Source organism: Strix uralensis, chromosome 1, assembly GCF_047716275.1.
Source record: "Strix uralensis isolate ZFMK-TIS-50842 chromosome 1, bStrUra1, whole genome shotgun sequence".
NCBI classification, from domain to species: Eukaryota; Metazoa; Chordata; class Aves; order Strigiformes; family Strigidae; genus Strix; species Strix uralensis.
In genome coordinates this window covers 142,443,742-142,470,162 of record NC_133972.1, presented here as the reverse complement: position 1 = coordinate 142,470,162, position 26,421 = coordinate 142,443,742, and positions in this window count along the sequence as shown.

The window sequence follows — 26,421 nt, the reverse complement described above, 5'->3', positions numbered from 1 at the left end:
AATGCCAAGAAAAATTTAGGTAAGTGGGATACACATGTAGAACCCAATATTTACTGTCTTTATTTTTGGCATGCTTTATATCTTGAGGTTCAGGAAAAAATACTTTGTTTTGAAGAAGCTGTTTTGGAGTAATTTTGTTTCTCTCAGTTGTTAAGTTCTTTAGGCTTTCAAACTTAATTCTTTTCGTTAAAATAGAGGGAAGATTAGGGGCAGAACGACAAAGATTTGGTTTTGAGGGGATAATGCTGCATGGCTTTGCCAGTCTGAAAGCAGGGAGACAAGAAGTCTTTCACCTGACAGCTGTGGGGGAAGGGCAAAAAATCACCTCTCATATAGCTGTATCTATAGCACTGAGTGTACGTAAAGCAACAAGGAATTGAACCCTAAAAAATATTATTTCAGTAAGGATCATCTCATACACAGTGAAAATCATACACATGATGAAAATTTTGAGTTTCCCATCTGATTATGGCTCCAGTGGGTTTCCCCTTAGTGATTCCAGGTCTGTCATTTACAAAAGCTGTTTCTCTGTTAATCTCTCCACCTCCTGACAGCACATTAGACAGACAGACATAGAAACACACAAAACGAAACATACATGTCTTTTAGGCAAATCAAAGTGCTCAGAGAAAAATCTACCACTTCCCATTTATTTTTATAGTTCTGTACATTATACCATTATAAACAATCAAAACCGTGTAATTAATAATTTCTGCATACTTGAGCTTTTTTAATATGTAACGGTGGCACTTTAATCCTTGCCTGAACCATGCATTTACTAATTATTTAATTCAGTCTTTTAAGAAACACTGTGTGAAGAAGAACAAAGAGCAGCTGAGGAACAGGCTGTTGTTGAGCTGTCAGGGTCATTTACAGGGTCACTAGAACAAAAAGCTGAGATTCCTCCTACAAATGGATGAGAACCTGTGGTCTCTGTGAAGGACTGAAGCCCTGGCTCTGTATGCCCCTGGACTTTATGCCTCCTTACCAAATTTGGATCCTGGACTGTTTTGCAAAATTCTTTTGCGGGAGCTGAGACAATAACTGGCTTTGAACACTGAGTCTAAGTATTTAAAAAATAAATAAAAGCTGTAGATACTTTTCTAAACCTATATTTAGATACCTGAACAAGTGACCTGATTTCTAAAGCACTGAAGTCAAACTCTGAATTAAGGTTTTTGCTGACATCTGTGGGAGTTGTTATGTGTAAGAACTTCAGAAAATCAGGTCGTTCATTTTGCAATTCTGAATTTGGAGAAGAAGTCTGATTCTATGCTCTTAATTTTTGAAATCAGAGTGTGCTTGTAGTCTACACTCAGGTCTTACTTGGTTTGGAGCTTGGATCCAAGTTTAAAAAATAGCTTGTGGAAAGTTGAAAAAAAAACCCAGCAACACTACCTTTGCTATATTTTTAAGGGAAAGAGACCTTAGAAGTGTAATTTAAATGTCGTGATGATAGGAGGTTAGGTTACATGTTGGCTAAGGGTAAGAAATGCAGCACACTTCACAGTCAGCCCCTTTCTCTGCCTAGCCAAAGTATAGGTCTTAGGATTTTACACTCCTTTCTTTTGGGGCCTTTCTCCTGTGTTTCCCATCTCCAATGTTACTTTACAAAGGGCAAGAGCAGAGAGATCTTGTATGCCAGTCAAGCCCTGTGAGATGTTAACTTACTTCAGGCAACACAAAACCCACCCGAATATCAGCATCCTGGCTGTGACATGTCACTGTTCCACCAGGGACAAACCCCCCTCTGATGGCTCGCTGGCCCACCGGTCTGTGGCTGTCCTGCCATAGTTCAGGAGTGTGGCTTCAGTCAAAAATCTGCCTTGAGCCTTCTGCCTGCTGGTCCTACCTACTGCCACACTTTACTTTGGGCTGCCTGCTGTATCAACACTCAGATCTTTGTCACTGCAACCTCAGGTGCTAAACAGGAGGGCAGCAGGTCCATGTCCTAGTCACACTAATGGCAGATATTGTCTCTGATGTGTATGACCGGTGGGTAATTGTTCAGAAGGGATGTACATATAGGCATGTAAGGAAGGAAAACAGAGAATGAGGTTACTGTGAGAACATTTGATGTTTTCCTTGTTTTTAATTTAGTACTTTCACACCACCTTTGTTTAGCTGAGAAGGCTGTGAAGAGCTATTTGGAACAGAAAGAGTTACTACAGCTTAACAAGTCAGTTCTGTTTATGCGTACCTGTCAAGGCAAATGTGATGATGGTTTAAAACTAATGAATTTTACTTAGCAAGTACTATGCTCAAGGTTCAATTACCAAGGTTCATCCCGTGAACTAAGACAACAATTTAGTCAATTTTTCTCCTTAGTACTCAATATCAGTACATTCTCTGCCTGCTCATCTATTGCTGATACATGACAGGTTAAGCCAAGAAACTTCCCTAACTAATGATGTGAGTTGCAAGAACTTGTGCTAACAAACAGAGAGCAGAAATTCAGATGTTGTAACAATGCATATCCTCTGTGGATTGATGCGCCCAGGGGACAGTAACAGACATCCACTGGAGGGCCATGTGTGCATTCAGGCATAGGTTACTGTCTTTCCTATCTTCATCCGTTAATATGAACTTGACAATATTGATCAAACTTAATAACTTTCTCACCTCTTTTATTACCTTATTTATTTGGGTTGTAAGTGCTTTGGCCCATGGAAAGCCTCTTGTTTTCAATTAATGCTGTTTGCACTGGCCTCAGCTGCATCTTTAGATAACATTGCCATATGACATTATAAAGAGAAGATTACCAGTGACTGATGGGATGATTCCTGTTCCATATAAGCAGCTATGTAAAACTGTATGTGCTGCCATACAGAAAATGGCTGAGGCCATCATGTTCTGCTAAAGAGCGCACCTGGACTTCAGCTGGGACTTAGTATGGCCCTGCTGTAGAGATGTACAGGAATTTAATCAGGGCAAGAGGAAGTTTATCCTAGAAACCTGAATTAATCCTTCTGCCTGGAGTCCATCGAGACCTCTCCAGTTATTTCAAGGGTGCATGTCTGTCTGTCAGTGACTTCAGTGGGAGCACTTCAGCTTCAAAGAAATACCCAAACCAGCTGAAATGTGAGAATGCCATGTAAAAATCTGCTTTGAGATCTTTCTCAGTTATCAAACAAGTATCTTCACTACTGTGAGTGCTGTAATTCTTGACCATTTGAGTGTGCTGCCACCTCTAGTAAACACTTTAGTAGTGGTATTAGCTTTGTATGTCATTCTTATTTTCTCCATTAGCATGCTGCTAGCCATGTGAAAGTGAACTACTTCAACTTTAGTGATGTTGCACTGGTCAAATACCATGCATGTTTGTATTGAATAGTGAACTCAAAATAATCAAAATGGACAGTATTAACATCTCAGATGCAACATGCAGTCTGATCACATTTGGAGAACTGATACCTGTGTTTCTCTTTTGACTCTCCTCTCATCCCACGGGAGGTGAGAAACTGATGTGAACACTTGGAGCCCTGGGTCCAAACTCATTTATTCATGAGAATCTGTTCTGGTTGTCCAGCCTTTCCAAGATGGGGATTATGTCATTCACTTTGCATGTTGAAACACAGTGCTCTTGTAAAAAGGTGCATCTAATGTAAGTATTGAATAGAATAGATGCTCTAGCCAGCATGTTACGTGAGCTAGAATTTACATGTAGTTGATATGTATGAAAATAATCTCTATAAACAGAAAAAAAAAGGAAGAAAAGGTTTTGTCTTATCTAGTAAACTGAACAGAGCATGTTTTTTAGGGTATGATACCTGAGTGCAAGTACCATAGCAGAATTTATAGCCACATGACTAAAATTTCAGGAAATTGTTAGGAAAATCTATCTTGACAGTCTCACCTCTGTCTTGTTTTAGATATATTTCTTGCACTAATTAATAGATAAACCTTTGTCATTTGTGTCTCTGTTTCCTGTGAGCTACTGTTGTTAACTAAATCCTTCTTTGAAGAGGAGGATGGATTTTCTATCTATTTTTCTTACATTAAGAACAGCCAAAAAGCCTCTCTTCTGTCATCAAGATACCTATGCTTTCATGAATTGTCATCATTAAGTTTCCCTTATTTCTAAGTACACTTCTTCTTCCTCCCACCTGTTCTTTTACTATCAAATGCAATGAAGAAACTGGTCAGTCCTGAAAAAAGGTCAGTCCTGTCACTGTTATGTACTTATCAATTCTTTGAAATTAAAGGTGTCTTTGTACTTGGCCCAAGAGTAGGACTGTAATTTCATTCCAGTGGGGATTGATTACAGCATTTTGTCATAATTATTTTCCCTTGTAAATGACATTTGGTTTTATGGCTGATGGGCAAGGATATTCAAAAATGTTATATCAAGGTTGTGTTTTAATATTTTTTTGTTGAAAGAAAACTAACTTTTTACACTAATAATTTTTATTATATTTTAACACATAGAGTTTGAAAACAACAACAAAACCCATTAATATTTCCAATACTAGAAGTGTAATTGTTCTTCCTCCTGTGCAATGTTAAATTGGTTGTTTGACAGCCCCATTATCCTCCATAGTTTGGGTTCCCGGGTTTACTTGTCCCTTACTGCATTTCGGTGGTCATTTTTTTCTTAATAATACATTACAGAATTTCAATAAGAGGAAGAATAATTTTGCATCTGAGAGATGTTTTCCAGTTGTGGAATCAGTCTTAGAAAGTAAAGTAGGAAAATTTAGTTCCATAATTTTTATAATCAAGAGGTTCTGTGGCAACATCTCTGCATGTTCTTTGCAGTTTTCAGTGAAGAATTTATGTGTTTCGTTTAAGGATAAAATGTTTTGGATTTGAATTTTTTGCAAAGTTGCTGAGTTCTGTGGGATGTGTGTGGAAGAACATGTTCTATCTATCTGGCATGTAATTGCTACTTAAGCCAATAGGTGAAAAAAAACAACTACAGTTTTACATCATAATTATCATAAAGAAAAATACAAAACAGTTCAAAGATCCCCGTGTAAGATCAAGAAATCAAAGTATCAAGGTTGTTTGAATTTGTTTTCAATCTGGCAAAAGTGAGTATGTAATATTTTGTACCTAAAATTGTCTTTCACCACTATATATACATGCACAAATATAGACTATTTTATATATATATATGCAAACATATATATATGTGTACAATGGATATGCTTGAGTATTCAATATGGAAAAAATTACTTCTAGGGGCATGGAAGCATTGACTTAAATCTTATGCTTCAAGTCATTAACTCTTCAATTTTGTCATTCTTATATTTTATTATTGTCATAGGTTCTGGATGGAGAAAAGATAAAGAAAGTCAATCTTTTTCTGCAGTGAATCACCTTTTGCTGTATTGTGGACTGTTCATTGTTGGAATTCTAAGAAAAACAGTATACAATATAAAAATCCACATTCTCCTGTCCTCTGCATAGTTCAGTTGTCTCCATATTGGAACTTTCACACATAATTCTTTGTAAGTCTACACTACATGCTTATGACACCAACTGATTTTTTTACCATGTAATTTGAACAGCAAAAAAAGGGAATGTTGGAATTCAGCAACTGCAATGTCCAAGGACTCACCTCTCCACCTGCTCAAGAATGGACATGCTTTTGTAGGATTTCTTTGTATCCACTTTGAAATTATTTTACTTGTGATTTGAACTGGAATTTGGGGATGAAATTACACACATTTTAATTTTTGTATATGACTGAAAAAAAAATAATGAGTGAAGATTATATGTCTTGAGAAACTTGGTTAAGTGGAAAAGATAGTGTTTGAAAATAAGTAAAAGCCATTTTTAGTTACTTTTAAATGTAAGATTTTTTTCATAGCTGTGGTTGAGCTTTTTCAACTCTTCCTTGAAAACCAAGTTCAGACATGGATAAATTCCTGACAAAAATAGAAAACTTGGGGTAAACTAAAAATGAAACCGTATAAAATACCTTACTTCAAGACTTAAATTACCAAGAGGTTCACCCAAAGACTGACTGTTTGTTGGTTTGCAAAGTTTTGCTTTGGCTTGATTTGAGAACAAAATGTTTGTATAATTTCACTTGCAATATCTTTTAACCTGAACCATGCAATCTCTAGGTCAACTGTGTTCCCACAGACAAAAGGATGAGAGCTTAAAGATTTTTAAAATTATTGTTATACTCAAAAAAGGCCTCATCATATGCCTCAATAATTCACAAATTCATATTGAATTCAGGTACTAGTGTCCACATAAGAAAAAAGAAAAAAAAAGAAGTTTTGAAATACTTTGAGTTTAGAAAAAAGACTAAATGGATTTAAATACAAGTGCAATGAAACATTTAATTTCCATTCCAGTAAAATATTCCAGCCTGACCACTCTTAAACTTCAAAAAAAATTTGTCCAGTAAAGGGAAACTTTTAATTCCTAGGAACACAAACACTTTTTTTTTCCGCAGATTGTCAGTAAGAACAAACCAATTTTTTTCTGCAGTCTTAAATATTAACTGTAGAGCTAAAATGATGGAAATTTATTAATGTAGATGAATGTGTAGTTACTTATTAATGTAGATGAATGTGCAGTTAATATTTCTTACAATTTTTAAAAAGTATTATTTAAAACATTCTATGAGTGGAATAAAAATAAAAATGGGTTGTTTTTAGCAAAACATATTTGTCAAGAAATATAAGTGAACTTTATTCTGAGCAGTGAAGGTAGAAGGATGTTTGTAACCTTTTCTAACCTTTGCATCTTCTTACATTTCTTCTGCTCCTGGGCCTGCTGGTGCAAAGGAGGACCCAGGCTGGAGCATAGCTCTGCACTCCCACCGCACTGCTTCTTCTGCAGAGTGCCGTGGCAGAAAAGTGGGGCTTCTTTGCAGCTGCTCTTGGTTGGGTTTCCTTCAGTTTTAGTGGCTGGGTGATTTCTTTCTCACTCAAAGAGGGATCTCTCTGCAGGAGGAGCTGTAGCATCTTTGTGGAAAAGGTTTTATCTTTCTTTTATGATAAGTCCTTTTTGATCTTTTCTCGGGCTTGCAGCTGAATGGGCATTAAGTCACATTCTCTTGATGTGGCAGGTTCAATTATTTGCAGGAATAAAGCTGTTTGGTCACAGTTGCCATTCGTACCTGGCCAGTCACGAATTTTGCAGACCTGGAAACAGAAAAGATTATTTCCAATGACTTGAGTTAAAGACTTTCCACACCTGGTTATAGACTTATTAATTGTTTGTTATTTCTCAGTCATCTTTTTGGGACTAATGTTGCTCTTTGATGTTTGCTTTAATCTTCCAGTATAAACAATCACACTGAAATCTCATAAACTAAACCCCAGAACAGCTAGTATGACATTTGCTCTTCTTAGATAAGTACAGCACGAATGCAGTTGGTTTTATTTATATTTGTATAATTTAAAACTTCTAAGAGATAATTAAACTGCTGTGTTTCTTTTGTTTCAGTTAAAATCACAAAACAAGGATATTTATCCAAAATTTAAAATACCTTACTCCTGCTTGTGGAATATTGGGTTATAGCTGTGTTGTGTGTTGCTTAATCGGACTGGATCCAAAGACTGAAAATATATCTTCTTTTTAAGAACTGGAAAGGACTCTATTCTGGTATTAGCACACTTCCCATTTTCATTCTGGGCTAGTTAACTCAGTAAATGAGAACATATTTCAGGTTATAGTTTCAAGAAATATATTTGAATTATTTCTTAGAGTTCAGACTTAGAACCCTAAAAAATCCTATCTTGGCTCTTGGGATAGAAATACAGATTGCTAAATTGCCAATAAAATTGCATTTTACTCTTAATTCTCATCCATTCTTAATCCAAATGTCTCTCTGTCCTCCACTGTCAACAGTGGATTTCCAGCAAACAATTCTGCTTTTTTTTTGATGTCTTGATATTTTCTTTTCATTTTGCTGAGTTTCTCTGGGATTTCTAAAACATAATCAAGGATTAACACTGGAAGCAGAGCCTTTTTGGAATATTTGTAGGAATGCAATTTTTGCTAGAGTGTAACCAGAACATTTATGAAAAAAGACTATCACTGGGATGAAGGAGAAAATTTATGAACACAGGACACATCAAAGTCAACAGAAAAGTGAGGGAGATGATAAGCAGTAAAACCAAAAAGAACCTTAAACATGCACCTGGAAATTGTAAAGGAGGTAGATTCTGTGCTGTGGTACATTTCAGTTATATCCACAGCTGTTTTAGCAGTCAAGATGGAGAAGTCTGCCAGCTCAGAATTTCTCAAACTGATAATTTTTTTTGATAATGTTTCTTAGAACTCGGTTAATATGAAAATGTTTTCTTCTAACTGTGAGGTCTTACCCAGACACTGTTTGCTCTGTCAGAGCTATGCCTGAATAGTTATTACTACTCTGAATACAATGCATGTGTTTCTTGGATTTGATAGTCAGGAGCAAGTATGGGTGAAACTAGGTAAAAGAGGCATGAACTTCACAAGAAAGCAAAACTATGATTTTGGGAAATAAAACATTTTTTGTTTTAACAGATATTTGACTACTTTTAAAATCTCAGCGAACTTGCACATGTAAATAATGCTGAGGTTTTGCACACATGTATGCAATTAATTAAAGACTTATTTGCTTATCCAGGCAAGTTTTCCTACAGCTGGAAATGCTTCAGGCTGAGTAACTGCTGAGTGATGGGGACTATTTCCAGAAATATGGTGTCCCAGAAGTTATCACACAACAGAGCAGATGAAGTGAGTTTTCAGGAATGTCTGTAGTATAGTACACTTAAGGACATCTCTAGAAGGCTAAATCATCACCTTTTCATTTCACAGAAAGCAGCTGAAAAAGAAGGATACCTTCATACCTTCATACTCCATCTGATGGAGAGACAGGGAGTCTTTTTTCGCCATTTCTATTTTACCCAAGGCAAATGCATTAATCTGTTGAATGCAGGACTCTGGCGGTAGTGTAGCAACACTGCACTACAAGAAGAAGGAGCCTTGCTCACAGGAGGAAGAAAGCTTCCTTAGAGGGCTCTGTGCTGTGTGTACCTTCAGCTATATGAAAGTCAGTTGCCTAGTCTAAGCAGATGCAAAAAGAGGCTAGGATGAATCACTATCTGGAGGGAGCCACTTCTCTTCATTGACTACAGGGACGGTAAAAATGACTTTCTAAGATGCAGTGCCTTTCAAATGGCTAAAATTAAGGGAGGTGAATCCCAGTCAAATGCTACTATTTATCTACAAATGTACAAGGATGCTGTGTTTTTTCATGCAGCTGTACCAAGCCTTTTTTTTTGTTTGTTTCGTTGGTTGTCAGATTTCGGTTTTTTGTCTGTGTGCCAAGAACAGCTGAATGCAAGGAAATGGAAGGAATTAATGTTCTGTAAAGAACCCAGTAGGAAACAATGCTGAAGAGATCTGTAATACGCTTGGATATTAATGAAAGTTGTAGGAGAATGCTGCTCAGCAGACCTCTTGGCTTACTGCTGGTTTGGTCATTGTCGACGGCTAAGGAGCAAAATTTGGGATTTCATTTACAACCGCCAGTGCTCCAGGTTGTTAACAAGAGGTGGAGAGCAGAATAAAAGCAGCAAATTACAGCAAAACATGCCTCAGTGTGTAGGTACGGAATGTGTTACAACAGGCCAATGATGAGTATATCCCCTGTGTGGGGAATCAGACATGCCAAGCTATGTGATGGATTAGGTCTCTAGTGATCTATTGAGAAGGTCAATGTCTGGAGAAAATGACAGCACCTATGTAATTCTGAGAGATGAAAAGGTGAAAGAACATGAAAGCAAATGCTTTTATTGGATGAAAAAAATCCCTAACAATTAAGCAAAGTACTTGTATTTGTTAGTGTGATTTATTTTTCCATTTATCTATACCTGATTGCTATGTTAAAAGTGTAAGTAGTTCTTACTATGTGTAATATTGATTCTTTGATGAAATGCAGATATTAATGGAGTAATATGCCCCTTTATCTTGTGAATTCTTGGGAAATTATGACCATGAATCAAAATCTAAAATTAAGTAAATGATTGATTACTTTCCTGTGATTATCTGATGATTATTTTATTAATCTCTAACCTAATTAAATAGAAATTTGAAATTTTAATTTTTTTAACATTGTTCAGACATTTTTATCATACTCCTTATCGTGGGTACACTCTCCATCACACTCATGCCCCTGAATTTAAAAACAAATAATCAAACTTGCCAGTGGAAGCATCCCATGCATTGTACAGGGGAGGAGCAGCTGGGACACCGTGGTCATTGGAGCAAGTGATCTGGGCAGGGATATTGCGTTTCCCTGCCCTTCATCATGCTGCTGCAAAATTAATTCCACCGGGTTGTCACTTTGCTCCCTCCCATCCCCTCATCATCCCACTGCTGGCTTTTCTTTTTATATCACATCAAATGTGAAGCACTTGACTTCACCTTGAAGGCCCTTCAAAGCTGTACCTTCCCTACAGATCATCTATAATTCACAGAAAGTGTCATCTCTCAGCCCTGATAGGTCACTGATGCCAGCTTCAACATTCACTTGTTAACATTTCAAACAAGCACTTTCATGTCTTCTCCCATGCTGCCTCCGAGGAGCTTGCTGCACACCTCAGTGAAGCTGCCTCATTACCCTCCATCAGACACCACTGAAAGCTCTCCCTGGCCGGGGCACCTGTGACGGTCTTCAGATAATGAGGCTGCTGCCAGGCTGAGCTGTTAGCTGTACTGCCCACCTTGAGTCTCATTGTTCCCTTCTCCTCCCTAGCTGGTTGTCTCTTCTCTCATGTTGCCAGGATTTTGTCTTTTTTTCCCCCTGACCTTGTACAGAGCCAAACAAAATACGGTCCTTGTCCATGACTCCTAAGCACTGTTGTAATAGTAGTTTGTAAGAATCGAAACGTGACTAGTACTCATGGAGCTTACTTAAGATCTTATGTTACAAGGCCTTGATTCAGTACAGAATTTTTCAGACACACACTTTGTTAAGTAAGATGTATTTCTGTTCCATTGGCTTCAAATGTAGAGAGTGTATTATTATTAAGTGTGTGGTTAAGTATCTGGCTGAATCAGGCTGCTATACAAGCCATAATTTTGGTGTGATCAGCCACGTTGTCTTTGCATTGGCATTTGCAGGTCCCTCAAAGCCACCCTTGCTCTTTCAGCTGTGTGCAGACACTTGATGGGGAATGCCATGAGCACAGTGTCAATTAACCATACAAGCAGGAAAGGCGGAGAAGGCTCTGTTCTAGGGCTGGTGCTTGGCAAGAAGGTCGTGTCTTCAATTTGCGGTTAATTACAAATAACCTCTGTTTTGCATAGCTGCATCCATGCACATGTGAGTAGAATTAAAAGGAAGTGGAAAGTGATATATGGAGATCAAAGGGAGCATGGAGACCTGGAGAATGGAAATTATCTAGCACCTCTAAATATGCTCAGGCAGCCCATCATGTTACAGAACAAGAATGCATTTGTCTTCTGACAGACCAGTGTGACCTCTGTGATTTACTTTATATACCGAATGCTGGAACAGACCCCGGAATAGGAGAAAATGTGCTCTGTATAGCAGGGCTAGAGCAAAGGAGAACATTATTAGTTATTTTGAATTTGTGGAATAAAGTACTTTGGGAGCGATATAGCAGTGCTGGGTGTATTCTGCAGAGATGTAAATAGACAATAATGGCACTCTATAAATTTCTGTCTTATTTATGGAACACCCACCTGATTGTATTTTGGGTTTTGTTGCTGTTCAGGGTGGCAATTCTACTCATGTCAGGTTCCTATTTTGAATGCTGCAAAGTATGGATACAGTAAATAAAGCAACAAAGGAAAATTTAAAGAAATCAAAATGAACAGTGTGAGATGAATGCATTCTCCAGAAATGCTTTAATCTAGGCTGGACTGAAATCTTGTGCATCTCCTGGCACAGTTGTAGAAAGTCAGGATATCATCTGAGCTTGTGTGATTAGTTAGTCTGGATCTACTAGTGACTGTTTCCATATCTATCAGGTTTGCTCTTTTGGCCAAGTGACACAGAATTCCACATTGAGTCCAGGCCCCTGCAGCTCCCTCCTGCCTTTCTGCCTGCTCTGCCCTTCTCTGGGCAATATTCAGCCCCAGGGGATCGGCTGGTCACCTCATGTGTGCTCACTGCTATGGGGAGCAGTGCTGTGACAGCAATGCAAAGATCCCATCTCTTCCAGGTATTTTTTTTAATCAATGCACAGCCTTTCTGCCCTGGTAGAAAACCCTCAAGAACATAAGAGAAAATTATCTGTCTTTTATAAAGTACTTCATAAAACAAAACATTAATTTCTACACAATCCTAGACTAACTGCTTTAGAACAATATTTGCTTATTTAGACTTTTAAAATAAAGTTTGAAACATAGATTTGTTTGTACTATAATATCATCAAACATTTTTTAAGATCATGTTGACAAAATACTGTATTACTAACTGAAAGTACGAAGTAATCATGGATTACCTTTAAATAAAGGGTGAAAGATTATTTCTGATTCCCCAGTTATTTTGTGATTATCTTCTTAGATAAAGGGTACCTAAAGTTTTAAAGTGGTAAATGGTGGTAAAAATGTAAAAGAGTGAAAAACGTAAAGGATAGATTAAAGGTTAATGGGATACCTCAGTTACTGACTGTGACAAATTTTCTAGTATATTAAGGAATCAAAAGGCTTTGAATTGTGAGTCCAAGTTTTATTTAATAGAAGGGATGGTGGGTGTAAATCCCCACTCAGGAAACCAACACATTTTATCGTGTTGTTCACATTTTTGTATGTCAGTCACCTGCAGTGATTCTCAGCAGAATCTTCCATGTGGGAATGACGAAGATTGCATTCGGAGGTTATTCCACACCTGGAGGGATGGTGTTAGTAGACACAAGTGAAATTGTGAAGATGTAGCTGTGAAAATATAAAGCCAATGCTCACAGGCCACCGTGTGGCCGAGGAAGATCCATCATTTGTTATCCATAGGGTCAAAAGATGTCCAGACACTGAGGGCACTACCAGGCCCTCCTGGCCCTACCCAGCCACCCCCCCAGCCCTGCCCATGGGCCCAGGAGCCCCCATTTCAGCACAGGCCTGGGAACCAAGTTGTTGCCCGAGATATATTTTAGGTTAATCTGTGCCTAGTTGTTCCGTGGGTGGATGTTGGACCTGTGTTAGGCTTGCCTCTAGCCCTGTGTCTTCCATCTCCTGCAGCTCCTTGTGGGAGTCCCTGGATGGATCCTCATCCTGATCCATCACCTTGCCTTGTCTGGGTCCGTTAACAAAACCTTTCCCTACCGCTGTGACCACAGGCCTGTGTAGATCCCGTGTGATGGAAGAGCACGGTCCTGCCAATTGCAAAACAGCAGTGCACTGTGTATGCTTTAATAGCATGTCACCTCTGAGCTTTGCAAACATTCTCCTGTGTGAGTCATCCCCTTGACAGCAGTGACTTGTGGCATGTGCACTCCTGGAGAGAATATACAAACATTTCATGCTCTGACCCTAAAAGCTATGGTATCCTGTATAGCATTGCAATGGGACAGCTGTTTGTAAATTTTAGGGTCATAGTCCCAAATGCTGCCTTAATGTTAGGAGACTTTTCTTCCTAGGCTAAGTAGTCAAGGGAGAGAGAAGGAAGAAGACAATAGATAGCTAAAGCAGGTTTCTGCTCTTTAATGCTCTCTGGAGTAGCTTCCCAGAAAGCCAACTGTATCCTGGGCTGCATCAAAAGAAATGTGACCAGCAGGTCGAGGGAGGTGATTCTCCCCCTCTACTCCACTCTTGTGAGGCCCCACCTGCAGTACTGTGTCCAGCTCTGGGGCCCCCAACATAAGAAGGACATGGACCTGTTAGAGCGGGTCCAGAGAAGGGCCACAAAGATGATCGGGGCGCTGGAGCACCTCCCATATGAGGACAGGCTGAGAGAGTTGGGGGTTGTTCAGCATGGAGAAGAGAAGGCTCTGGGGACACCTCCTTATAGCAGTCTTCTAGTACCTAAACAGGACCTACAAGAAAGATGGAGAGGGACTTTTTGCAAGGGCGTGTAGTGATAAGATAAAGGGTAACAGTTTTAAACTGAAAAAGGGTAGATTTAGATTAGATGTAAGGAAGAAATTCTTTACTGTGAGGGTGGTGAGGCAGTGGAACAGATTGTCCAGAGAAGCTGTGGATGCCCCCTCCCTGGAAGTGTTCAAGGCCAGGTTAGATGGAGCAACCTGGTCTAGTGGAAGGTTTCTCTGTCCATGACAGGAGGTTTGGATCTAGATGATCTTTAAGGTTCCTTCCAATGCAAACCATTCTATGATTCTATGCTATATGGGGGCAAACAAACTTGTTTGCATACTACAGTTTCTCTGTCTGAATGAAGATGTTAAACCACATAGTGATGTTTGACATGGTCAAAAGCACCCTGGAGTCAGAGCTTTAGGATCATTTGAAAATATTCACTATTTGAGTCTCAGAATGGACCTTTTCTGGAAAGTCATGAGAGATTTCAGTCACACCAGCAGCTACCATGGAGAAACTTTTCTGAAGTGTCACTGTGATATCACTTTCAAGTGTGCCAAACTGAACAGTCAAAATCCACTTATAAGTGTATTGGAGCACATAGGTAACCATATACTTTCACACAGTAATGGACTTATGTCCACAGTGCAGGATTTATCCAGACAATGTAGTGATGACATTTGCATTAGAATTTAGTTTTAAATTTGTTAAAAAATTTCTTTAGGAAGAGAAGAAAAACAATGAAGATCGACAAGAATACCCAGAAGAAAATGCACAGAATAGTTAAGTATTCACCAATACATTTTATTCAGTAGTCGCCTGTACCTGTGGAAGATACCAGAAAAACTGCAAGAACCCCACAGACTTAAAAAAACCCAAACAAGGTAGAAAATATGATTGCATTGTTGTCTGGGGATTTCACTTTCATTTTCTGGTAACATTACATATTGATAGAAACACAGGAATTTGTCCATAGAAAATGTGCTAGTGGCTCCTTCAGACCCCATGTGCAGTGCTGCTGGGAGTCACAGAAGAGTGACAGCTCCGCTGACCACAAGCCACATTCAGGAGTCAAAGAGTGCTGCAGCACTGAGGGTTTCTCATTGACTGTTAATGTGTTTCACTAAAAAGTCATGGTATAGTATATTGAATCAAGCTATATCTTACATAAATAAATTTATTTATTTCACTTTGCATAGTAATTACTTCTTGTGTAACTTTCCCTTGAGAGTCATCAAAATTATGTTTTGACAAATCTAACAGCCTTAGTTAGATGGCCAACAAACCATCACTGCTCATGAGAAGTAGGTTGTGTCTATCATATTTCGTGTCTTCTTGTCAAGACATAAAGTAATATGGAAGGAGAGAAGAGAGTTTATGAATTAAAAAATAGGGAAATCTAGCTGATGTTTTATATGAAGAATGGAAACAAAACAAGTTACTGATTTGGCTTAATTGTCTCACTTGGTCATCTCAGTTAACAGCACATTGAAGACAAAAAATCTGTTGAATGTGTATGGTAAGTAGTGAGCACAAAGGACTTCTTCAAATGCCAGATGCTGTGAACTTTCCATATATTCATAGAAAGTAATGACGCAATGTACTCTTTACATTCCTTTTTTAATCAAAAGGAATAATTAAATGTATATATTTTTACCAGTATATACTAGTATAATGCAAAATTTAGAAAAATCAAATGAAACGCCATTTCAAAACAAAATGAAAGTATCTTTCAGTCAGAAAATATCAAGGTCATTCTGACATGGCCCAACATTTCTTTCCTCTGTGATTTTAATTCAGAATGAAAGTCTAGTAAAACCCCTGTGACAGAAGGATGTGCATCAGTGGGATGTGATTAAGTTCATTACCTTTTCCTGTTATCTTGCAGAGGTCCATTCAAATCACTGGGGCTGTGTTATGTCTGGAAGAGCTGCTCTCCTGATTGTGCTGCAATACGCCTACTGTTTCACTCTGGGCCATTAATGTATATTCATTCATGTATACTCATTCATATACCCATTTATGTGTATACTCACAAAGTGCACTTCAAATGAACCTGTGTGAAAATTAGAGATCAGAGTTCATGGCTATGTTCATTTTACAATCGCAATTTATTTAATCATTGTTGAAACTAACTGCTTCTGCGTATGGCAAAAGAGTATTTGCAGTCTTTGTGGTGAATGTTACAGGCACCAGTAAATGACTGAGAAATAGAGAAGTTTGAGGTTACACAGTTATCCATTGTGTTTTCATTCTGAACTGTTTTATCCTGTCTCTGGATAAGTGCAATCTTGGAGATAAATCTAGGTTAGTTAAAAAGCAAAAGAACAAACACAATAATAAGCTTAGGTTCCTTGTCTTAATTAGTGGAAAAATATTTTATGTCAGATCCCATAAAATGTGGTGATACACTGATCTGATCCAGTCTCGATCTGCAAACTGAAGTAGAACAGAATGTGCAGTGCCTTAAGCACAAAAGGGTAGATAAGTTCTAAGATGGCTTCACAAACAAAAATATACTGAAAATTGTTCTAATCAGAAAGATAATTATAACTCATGACTAGGCATCAAGTAATATCTATTTAGAGGTGGTCTATGTTTTTAGTAAAGCAACTAGATAGCAAGCCTGTTTTTCAGCTCTTCTTGCTTTACATCTCAGATTTTGTCCCTGAAGCCAGTGTAATTTGAATGGACTAAACTATAATTTTAGTAACAACTGCCTTTTAAAAGGAATTGATTCATCCTTCCTCTTGCCCTCAAGTTGACTTCCAGTGCTGCCGCTCTGAAACACCATAATTTATTGAAGCTGCCAGTGTGGTCCATTAAACTGGTCTGCACCAAACAGTTTGCTAATGACACTGAGCCTTGTTGGCTGTTTTTAACGATTATCTCAAATAGTGTTTGATAGTCTTCTCACATTGATCACAATGTTGTCTCCTTTGTTCTACTGGCAGCAGCTGTGTTTGTCCTCTCTGGGATGCTTTACTCCAGTGCATGTTATTGATGGATGATGATCATCCTTTTCTGGAACAGGAATGGAGAATAAGTGACCTCTGCTGCTCACTTTTTCAGCCATAATCACATTATGTAGATCTACATTCATGAGGTAGACTCTCCACTTCATAACATAAGTTGCAAAAAATTTTGCATAGAAGAATGGGCACTTCAGATCAGCTCTTGAAAACAGGATCTGTACTTTGGAGACTCAGGGTGACTGGGTGAGACTCTGGGTGATTGGAAGAGATGATAGTTGCAGTTGTGGGGACATCAGTAGGGGAATGCTTTTTTATTGGTCTAGACAGGAGGAAATATCAGGACGTAGTTTTTGTCAATACTTTTCTGCTTGATGGCATTTGGACGCATCATTGAAAAAACTAGTGTGGTTTAAAACCAGCTGTTTGCTTCCTCTTTCTTCCTGGTGTTTACTTTGAAGTAGTTTGCTGCAAGAACCATGGGTGAAACTGTTTAACTTCATGGTAGGCCTCATAGACATATATTTCGAGGAAGCTGGTACATTTTGTTTGAAGTTTTCTACTGCTTTTTTTGTTTCTTGTTGGGTGAGAGAAAATCAGATCGGTTCCATCACTCACAGAAAGAGAGTAATCTGCTTGTTTCCCATAGATTTGTACCTGGCATCTTCATTGCCTGACATTAACAGCCAATCCAGAGACTTGGCAGGGATCCTTTCACTCACAGCAAGGGAAAACCTAGGTGAATGGATCAAGCATCCCTATATCCCTGTGTCTGTGGCTGTTCCACGCCTGACAACATTGGCAGCTGTTCATCACTTCTTAACACCTTCCTTTTATCTGCCCTCAGTATAGACAATATATGGTATTTGAGGCAGGAACTACTGAAATGCATAGCCTCTTTATGAAAGTATGTTTAAGCAATATAATAGTATGGGACATGAAATCTTTCTTCAAAAGATACATATTTAAAGATGTATAAGTTTTTTTGGGGTTTTTTTGTTTTTTTTTTTTTTTTTAAATTGTCCTGTCAAGTTTTGCATGTGATGAAGCTGAGAACACATCATTCTCTGGAAGTGCCTAACACAGTATCTACTGTTCATTACAATCAATAGTAATGGGACTTCTTTTTAATGGATTCATACCCTGGTGGTATGTGTTAGACCTACATGGAATAAATCACCACCATGATGGTCTTATGTCCTATATAAATTTTTCTCCTTTCAGAGAGTACAATATCTTTCCCATTGATGAAACGCCTAGTAACAGTAATTCTCATCTTTCTTGAGAACCATTGTCTGTATGATATGCTAATGATATCCAGAAACACTGTATTTTGAAGCATTGAAAGGCAGGTCATGAGATTTACTGCTATTCTAAGAAATGTTTTATTCAGAATGCATTCGCATGATTCATTACACTGTTTTGTCCTCTTGAGACAAATCTACCACTGACTATACAATTCAGAAATGAGATATTTCACAAGTCAGTGGGATAACTGACTGGAAAAAAAATGTCAAAAAGCACTCTCCCCAAACTTCATGTAAAAGAAATGTATAAAAATACTGGAAATTATCTACATTTTATGTTATATTATGCTTTCAGCAGGAAAAAAAAAAAGCTCCAAGAGAAATATGCATGAACAACCCTAATGGGACATGATCCAGAAATAAAAAATTTGCTCCCATTGGTTACAAATAGAACTGAATCAATATTCACATTATTTCTTTAATTAATACTGCAAGTCTGTTTCCAAATAACTCCATATAAAGAGTAAGGTCACATACCTCTGATATGAAGTAAAAAAAAATTGTTATTTTGGAATTAGACAATTTTAAGAATGTGTTACTGTTTAAGAATGAAATACAAAAAGCAAGTTAAATTTCATTCCCTAAGTTTGAAAAATGGTTATCCAGCCACTGGAGAGTTCTGACTTACACTTCTGGAAGTTAAACAAACTATTCTTGGGTTCACGATGACTGTGAGCATTTGCTGCAGTTTCATAACACACTGCTAGAGAAAGTCAGCCAAATATATCTAAAAAACTATACAGAAACGAAACCTTCCTTTATTTTTATTAATGACACCATTTAAATGATCTTTGAATATGGAAATGGTCTTTCTAAACCTCTCAAAGTCCCTAAAGATTTGTCATGAAAATGGAAATCAGTATTTTGCAATGGACTGAAGACTGAGATGAACTGGGAAATAACAGGTCTACTAAAAGGAAATTACTTCCCCTGTTTACCAAGCACACTTTCTGAAGAAAAGACCTGAATGCTATTGGCTGAAAAAATTAAGGTTTAATAAAAGATGGCATAGAATATCCCATCTACAGTAAAGGACATTAAAAAAAAAGAACAGGAATTTGGAAAGAAATTTTTTACCTTTGTGTCTGCATATATATATATATATATGTACATACTAGCCCCCTGTATTTTTGCCTATGCATGTAAGCATTTGTGTGTTTGTATGTGTATACATGTAGGCTGATGCACAGAAGCAAGGCATTGCCTCCTTCTTTTGAGAAGAGAAGCATGGTCTGAAATACAGAGTCGAAAGGCAATAATACCAGCTTTAAAGGACATGTAACTGCAGTAAGAAAAGCTATAATATGTTGCAATGATGTGCTGTTCCAGGAGGCAGAACACAAGATGCTTTCAGAATAAATAGTGACTTGCAATTCTCTCCTTTTACCCAGCCATTTATTTTCACAAACTTTTAGGAACTTCATAGTCTTGGAGGCTTCTGTCCCTCTTTCATGTTTCATTAAAATTGACTATTAGATAAAAATGTCTATAGAAGGAACTACCTCTTTGGGAAGCCAGGCTGAAAAATGGATTTAAGATGTCTAATTTGTGCACTTGGATGGAATAATGAAAGAAAAATTAGCAATGTTGAGGAGAATGCCTTAAACATGTCCTGAAGTGGAAACTGATGGTCCCTGAACAATCAAGACTGTTTTAAAAAATATTTTAAAGTGATTTTATCTTTAAAATTTATAATGAAAACTGTGGCAGCAAGGACTTCGGATCAGTGATTACAACCCTGCAACCACTGGGATGAAAGGGTCTTGTAACCTAGCGACACATCTCCAGTAGTGTCTATTGGTATGGTTAAGGAAAGAAGCCCAGGACATCAAGACCCTTTCTCTAGTATGCTCACCTACCTTCTCATTCCACCTTTAGCAAGGAGATGAAGTGATAGAGAGCCTTACAAACAAAAGGTGTGCTGTCTCTTTTTCCTGTGCAGCAAACATATATGGTAAGAGCGTGAGAACAAATGAGAAAAGGGAGAAACCAGATGCATCCTCCTCCATTTCTGGGAGACCAGAGAAAAGCTAGAAGAGCTCATCAGACTGTTATGTGCTTTAGCAATCTCTACAGTTGGTAAAAGCACTTGAAAATGTGGTTTTGACAGTAACCTATGAACTTGTAAGAAAATTTGTCATTTCTCTGGAACACATCCTTTCCTCACTACCAGACTTCTCTTCAGGAAGTCCGCAAAGGAGGAGGCCAGAGAGGAGTGACAGTAGGCTTTCTTCTGAAACCAATTTCTTGATGAAATTAGAAAAGTAAAATATGTTTCATAGAGGTCAAAGTCAACACCACTCTGGCCCCTATATCAATTTGTGAAGCTCCTTCATTATGGGGACAAGAAAGAAAAGGAAACATAACTAAATCCCGCGAGAAGTTCAATTGCTTTAACTGTGACAGTCCCAGATCTCGATGCTGTTTGAAATACAGAACAAGAGAAATCATGCCTGTATTGTTTCATAACAAAAAACAATGGACAAAATGAAACAAATGTATTGACATGAAAACATTCTTCCAAATTTAAGGACTGTTTCTTTTCTGAGAAAGAACTTGCAATACAAGAATTTTCTATCTCTTTTCATAAGCTCTACCTTTCAAATAAAGAAAATTCAAGTGTCTTACTGTCTTTTAGGAGTGGGTTGCTCTGTATTTTTATGTAGTCAGAATGTGATACAATCTTTCTATTTGATTGTTACTTAAAGTTTCTCAAGAGGAAGTCTGTAACAATTTACATTTTTTCGGATTTTAAAGGTTCACATAATGTGCTTGATGTTGTCTTTGGGAACTTACTCAAAATAAGCAGCTGTTAATTAGTAGAAGCATGCAATTATTTTTTATTCCTAGAAAAATGTGTCTTTATTCTGCTGTTTTTAAAAAATAAATTATTATCCAAATAGGCAATATCTACATCATTCAGTATACAGGGTCAAAAGGGTCAAAAAAAAATGTTATGACAGATCCATAGTGCAAACTCTGGGCAGTAGTAAAGACAGATTTATCTACAGTAGAAACAGATGTGAATAAATAATGTACCATCTAGAAAAACAGACAAGACAAATTGAGCAGCATGATTAAAAAAATGCATTATGGTCTCCAGACATTTGTTTTAATATCAGTCATTTATGTGCCATCTCAATCCTCCAGAGCAAATTTCAAACTCTACCCAGTGAGAATAATAAACTGAAGAATGCTTTAATGCACACAAGTTGTAAGAGACTTCAAAGGAATAAACAAAACACAAACGTTAACAAATAAGTATATATTTTTACAATCTCCAGTCCACGTATCTATCCAAATTGCCTTTGCTATTGGCCCTTAAAATGATTCTCTTTGCATACAGGTAGTAGAGATTTTCCAGTACTTTATTGCTAAACATCCCAAGTCTCCCAACTATCCCAGCTGATCCAACTTAATTTTTCATGCTCCAGGTCAGGCAAGTCAGCACTTGTTCCCTGGTCTCCTGCAGACTACTCTAGGATCAGGTGTAAGAGCAGGAAATAATACCATGTTCTGTATTTTGAGTGCTTGAATTGTTGCTGCGCCCCAGAAACACAGAAGAAGAATATTTGTGTGTGGGAAAAAAAAAAGACACACCTTACCTTGGTTAGTCTAGCTGGAAAAAGCTATAAGCTTGGAGGACACTACAGTAGGTTGTCAGTAGGAAATATGAAGGAAATGGGTGGGTGATGGGAAAACATAATACTGAGTCTTATGAGAAGATTAATCCCCTAGAAATATCTGTAGGCAGTTTTCTATGCTGAATTTTGTGGTTATTGTGACAAAAATTAATTTAGTAATTCACTCAGTAACTCTACTGAAGTTCAGTTCACAGACATCTCAGCCCTGCAATCTTTACTTTTACAGTGAGGAGCAGAAACATGAGTGATAAAGTAATCTCCACTATAACACAGAGGAATAGCCCCTGTGCTGGGTGTCATGGCTTTGAGCAGACTTTCGCTCCTAGGAAGAGGTGCATAGTGGTTGTACTGGAATCAGAAATGAGGCCCATATTTCCTACTCTTCTTTGTATTGAAGCTGAATACAGATGTAGCATTTCAAACTATTTTCTTGAGCTTTTCTAGAATCACTAAAATGTTGCAGACCATTTTAATTTGACAAAACATTGTGTGGTACTTCCTTGCAGATATTAGTCTTCTTTAAGGAATGCTATTATGTGTAATATGTGCCATGGGTTTATCCATGGTCACACACTTTGTGGTGCTCCAGCATGACCTCATGCACAGCTGCTGACGCTTCAAGGTGTACCTGCTGCAGCATGGACTTATCCACAGCCACAGATGCTTTGAGGTGTTCTTTTTCTAATGTAGACTTATTCTTGAGCCACAATCCCTTCAGAGGCATACCTGCTGTGGCACAGGCATAACCATGACCATAGACACTTTGAGAGGTACTTGCTCTGGCTTGGGCTTATCCATGGCCACAAATGCTTCAGGGTGTCCTGCTCCTGTGTGGACTCATCCACAGGTCACAGTCCCTTCGACTCAATTTCACGCTGGAGTTCCAGCCTGTCCAGTGCAGCAACACAGAAACACAAGCAATGTCCTGGCCATCTGCTAGCCCAGGTGCATCACCATTGCTGTTATCAAAATGTTCCCAGGCACGGCAGAGTAAGATGATCAACACTGCAGCAGCACAGCAAGCAGTGAAAACAAAAAGCAGCCACTAATGAGCACTAGACAGTAAGGCAAGTAAGCCCCACGACAAGCACAGGAGTCTGCCGATTCATAACTAAACAAGAATAACAGCTATAAATTCTATCTAGCACATTCCAATCAAATCTGCAATTAACTTGAACCCTTTGAGCTCCACATTGGGCACAAAAAGGACCGTTGTGGTTTAACCCCAGCTGGAACCTAAGCCCCACAGTCCCTCCTCGTGGGATGGAGGAGGGAATCGGAAGAATAAAAGTGAGAAAACTTGTGGGTCTGAGATAAAGACAGTTTAATAGGTAAAGCAAAAGCCATGTACACAAGCAAAGCACAACAAAGAATTCATTCAATACTTCCCATCAACAGGCAGGTGTTCAGCCATCTCCAGGAAAGCAGGACTCCATCACTTGAATGGAAGACTTGGGAAAACAAAATGCCATCACTCCAAATATCCCCCCTTCCTTCTTCCCTCAGCTTTGTATTGTGAAGAACAATGTAATATGGTATGGAATATCCCTTTGGTCAGTTGGGGTCAGCTGTCCCAGCTGTGTCCCCTCCCAACTTCTTGTGCACCCCCAGCCTACTTGCTGGTGGGTTGGTGTGAGAAGCAGAAAAGGCCTTGACTCTGTGTAAGCACTGCTCAGCAGTAATGAAAACATCCCTGTGTTATCACCACTGTTTTCAGCACAAATCCAAAACATAGCTCCGTACTAGCTACTATGAAGAAAATTAGCTCTATCCCAGTCAAAATCAGCACATAGGACATTCAAGTAATGTTTACATTTCCAATATCTACCACTTCTTTTTTGTTGGTTGTAAAGTAAAATTCACAAAAAACACTCTGTTTCAGTTAGGCTTCTATTGGAAAAGGTTTCTCAGGTCCAGGATGGAGCTTCAGATCTCTGTAAGAACTGTATCAACCTATCTTCAGAAGATGAAGAGTCTGGTCAATGCAGTTCACTCAGAATGCCAAAGATTAGGACTCAAGTTTCTGTTTTAAAGAGTCTACCACATCCTGGAGGATGTCCCTATCTCTAGATAACCATGTGGTTTCTCTTGCTTACATTCAAAACAAAATAAAAGAATTAAAAAATGCCAAATGAACAACTAAAGCTGCAAATGTCATTAAATTAGTTTGGTGATGAAACAATAACCAGCTGGCTGAGGTTTTTGAGCCATGTCTATGCCATTATATCTAAATGGCACAGAAGTGCCTGCACCCATACCATCAAACACTGTAAAACTGGGTGGCCACCTCCACAGTTTTAAGTGGAAAAAGGCCCTAATCCATACCAGTTCCTGAGTTGTGGATGAGGGAGTGCCGTGTGGCCCCTGCTAGGATTTGTTTTAGTATCTTTAAAAATTCAGATGATTTTGTTTCCTTGCTTGGGGATGTTGCTTATTATTGCTAAATTCCCAAGAAGTATAGCCTAAAAATGTCTCTGTAGAAGAAAACTGCTAATCTCCACAATTTATCAAGCAGAGACTCAGAAAAAACGGTGTGATTAGTTTAAAAAGGTTCTGTGTGGCTTTTCAAACTGTGGTTCAGTTTATTTCTTTCAGTTTTGAGGTGAGACATGAAATACAACTGAACTAGGGAAGCTGCCTGAATATTTTAAAGAATTTCATGATATTTACTGAGATAATAATGTATTTTCCTTCATGGTCTTTTTGTGTATAACTTCCATTAAAATCTGTGGATCAAGTGGCTGTGACTGTCTAACACGAATGCTCATAGAAAATATGAACAATATGGAGGAAAAGTGTTTTAGTTCATATTTGAGGTAGTGCTCATGTATAAACCAACCAAGAAACAGAAAAAAATGCTGTAATTTTTTATCACTTATAATTAAGTAATAGCATTCACATAATAAGCACTCATCTTTTTGTAGTCAAACCCATTTCTCACAGAGCAGTTATGGTCTACTATGCTCAGAAGAGCTAGTAAGAAGTTGCTTATTATGATCTCATCATGTGTTGTTGGGAGAAAGTGGAGGATTTGTGTTTGCTTCTTTCATGCCTGCAAAAAGCCTTGTGGAGGGAGTTCAGAGCTGCTACTTAAGATATTTCCATCTTGGACTGAATGTTATAACCTCTTTCTTAAAGGAAGATCATTGATTTTTCCTTTCTGTATAGCAAAAGGTCCAGGCAGCATAATTTTCCCTGGGTTGATACCTACTGACATTCATTATGAACTGTGGAGCATGTCTCAGTTCAAAGTCCTCCACTGACTCGGACCGGCTTTTGGCCAGGCTTGAAGACACAATATAGAAGTGCAATGTTAAAAAAAACCCTTCACAATCTGCTTGTTTCCATGAGAGAAAGGAGAGAATAAATTATTCATTGTGAATCACTCAGCCTGCCCTGGTAGGCAGCCTTTCATAGTGTAACAACTTTAAATGAACTGCTCCCCTTCACTCCTCCCAAAAGTACCACCAGTTCTTAATGCATAGTGACACTCAATTAACATGATAGGCAAATGACCTAAATGCTACATGTGGCCCACTGAAGAGAGCACATTATTTTATACTTGTGAATATTTTATAGATACTTCTCCTTTTCCACAATCAAAAGGAAAAGATATTCCAAAGTGGGTTTTTTTGTGTTAAAAAAAAATCAGAGTGAGAACATGCTCATTGTAACGCAGTTTAGTACTGAGGGTATTCTCTTAGAATATAGCACTACCTACCTGTAAGCAGTTAGAGTGCAAAGATCACTAGGCTATTAGCTATCCCACAATGAAGTTATCACTTTCTCTTTCTTTGCAATAAAAATTCTAGCCTAAAAACCGTGGAATGATGAAAATAATGGAAAAGAAAAACTTGTTTCCATAAGCACTTTTGATTTGAATCAGATGGCAAGCTATTTTGCAAGAAAATGTCAGAAAAGCTTTTGATCCCAGGCTTGGAAGTCAGTACTGTTCCCGTACCTAAAATACGCATTTCACATACTGAATTTGGTTGGTTTGCAATCTGTCCTCTTCCTTCCTCTTTCTTCCCCCTCCCTGTCCTTCTATCTCACATGTCTACTGTCTTCTTTATTGCCACGCTTTAAATGTGAATGATCATGTTCTTACATGCCAGGACTTAATAGTTTGCCATTATATCATGCAAACACTGCTTCTACATAGCTCACAGCATGCTTAGTTCCCCTCTCTCTCCATTCCTTGTAGACAAAACTAAGGTAGGCTTTCTACTGACCTTAACAGTTTATGAAAACAAGCCTGGATTTTACCAGTCTGAACAGGTTAGTACAGGGATATTACTCTAACTGTATGTAAATACTATCCATCAACTTCATAGTTTTCATCCATTGTAAGTGATTCATCAGGCATTAATTCTTTCTTTCTTTGCAGTCACATTTTTTATCCTCTGAAACTCGCCTGGCTAAACTCACCTTGGCCTGTGAGGTGAAAACTTTTGCCATTGAGAAATGTCTTCACTTTTTTTTGCTGACTTTTTTTTCCCTTCTATTTTTGCAGATGTCTTTTTTCCTAAATGGGCTTTTTCT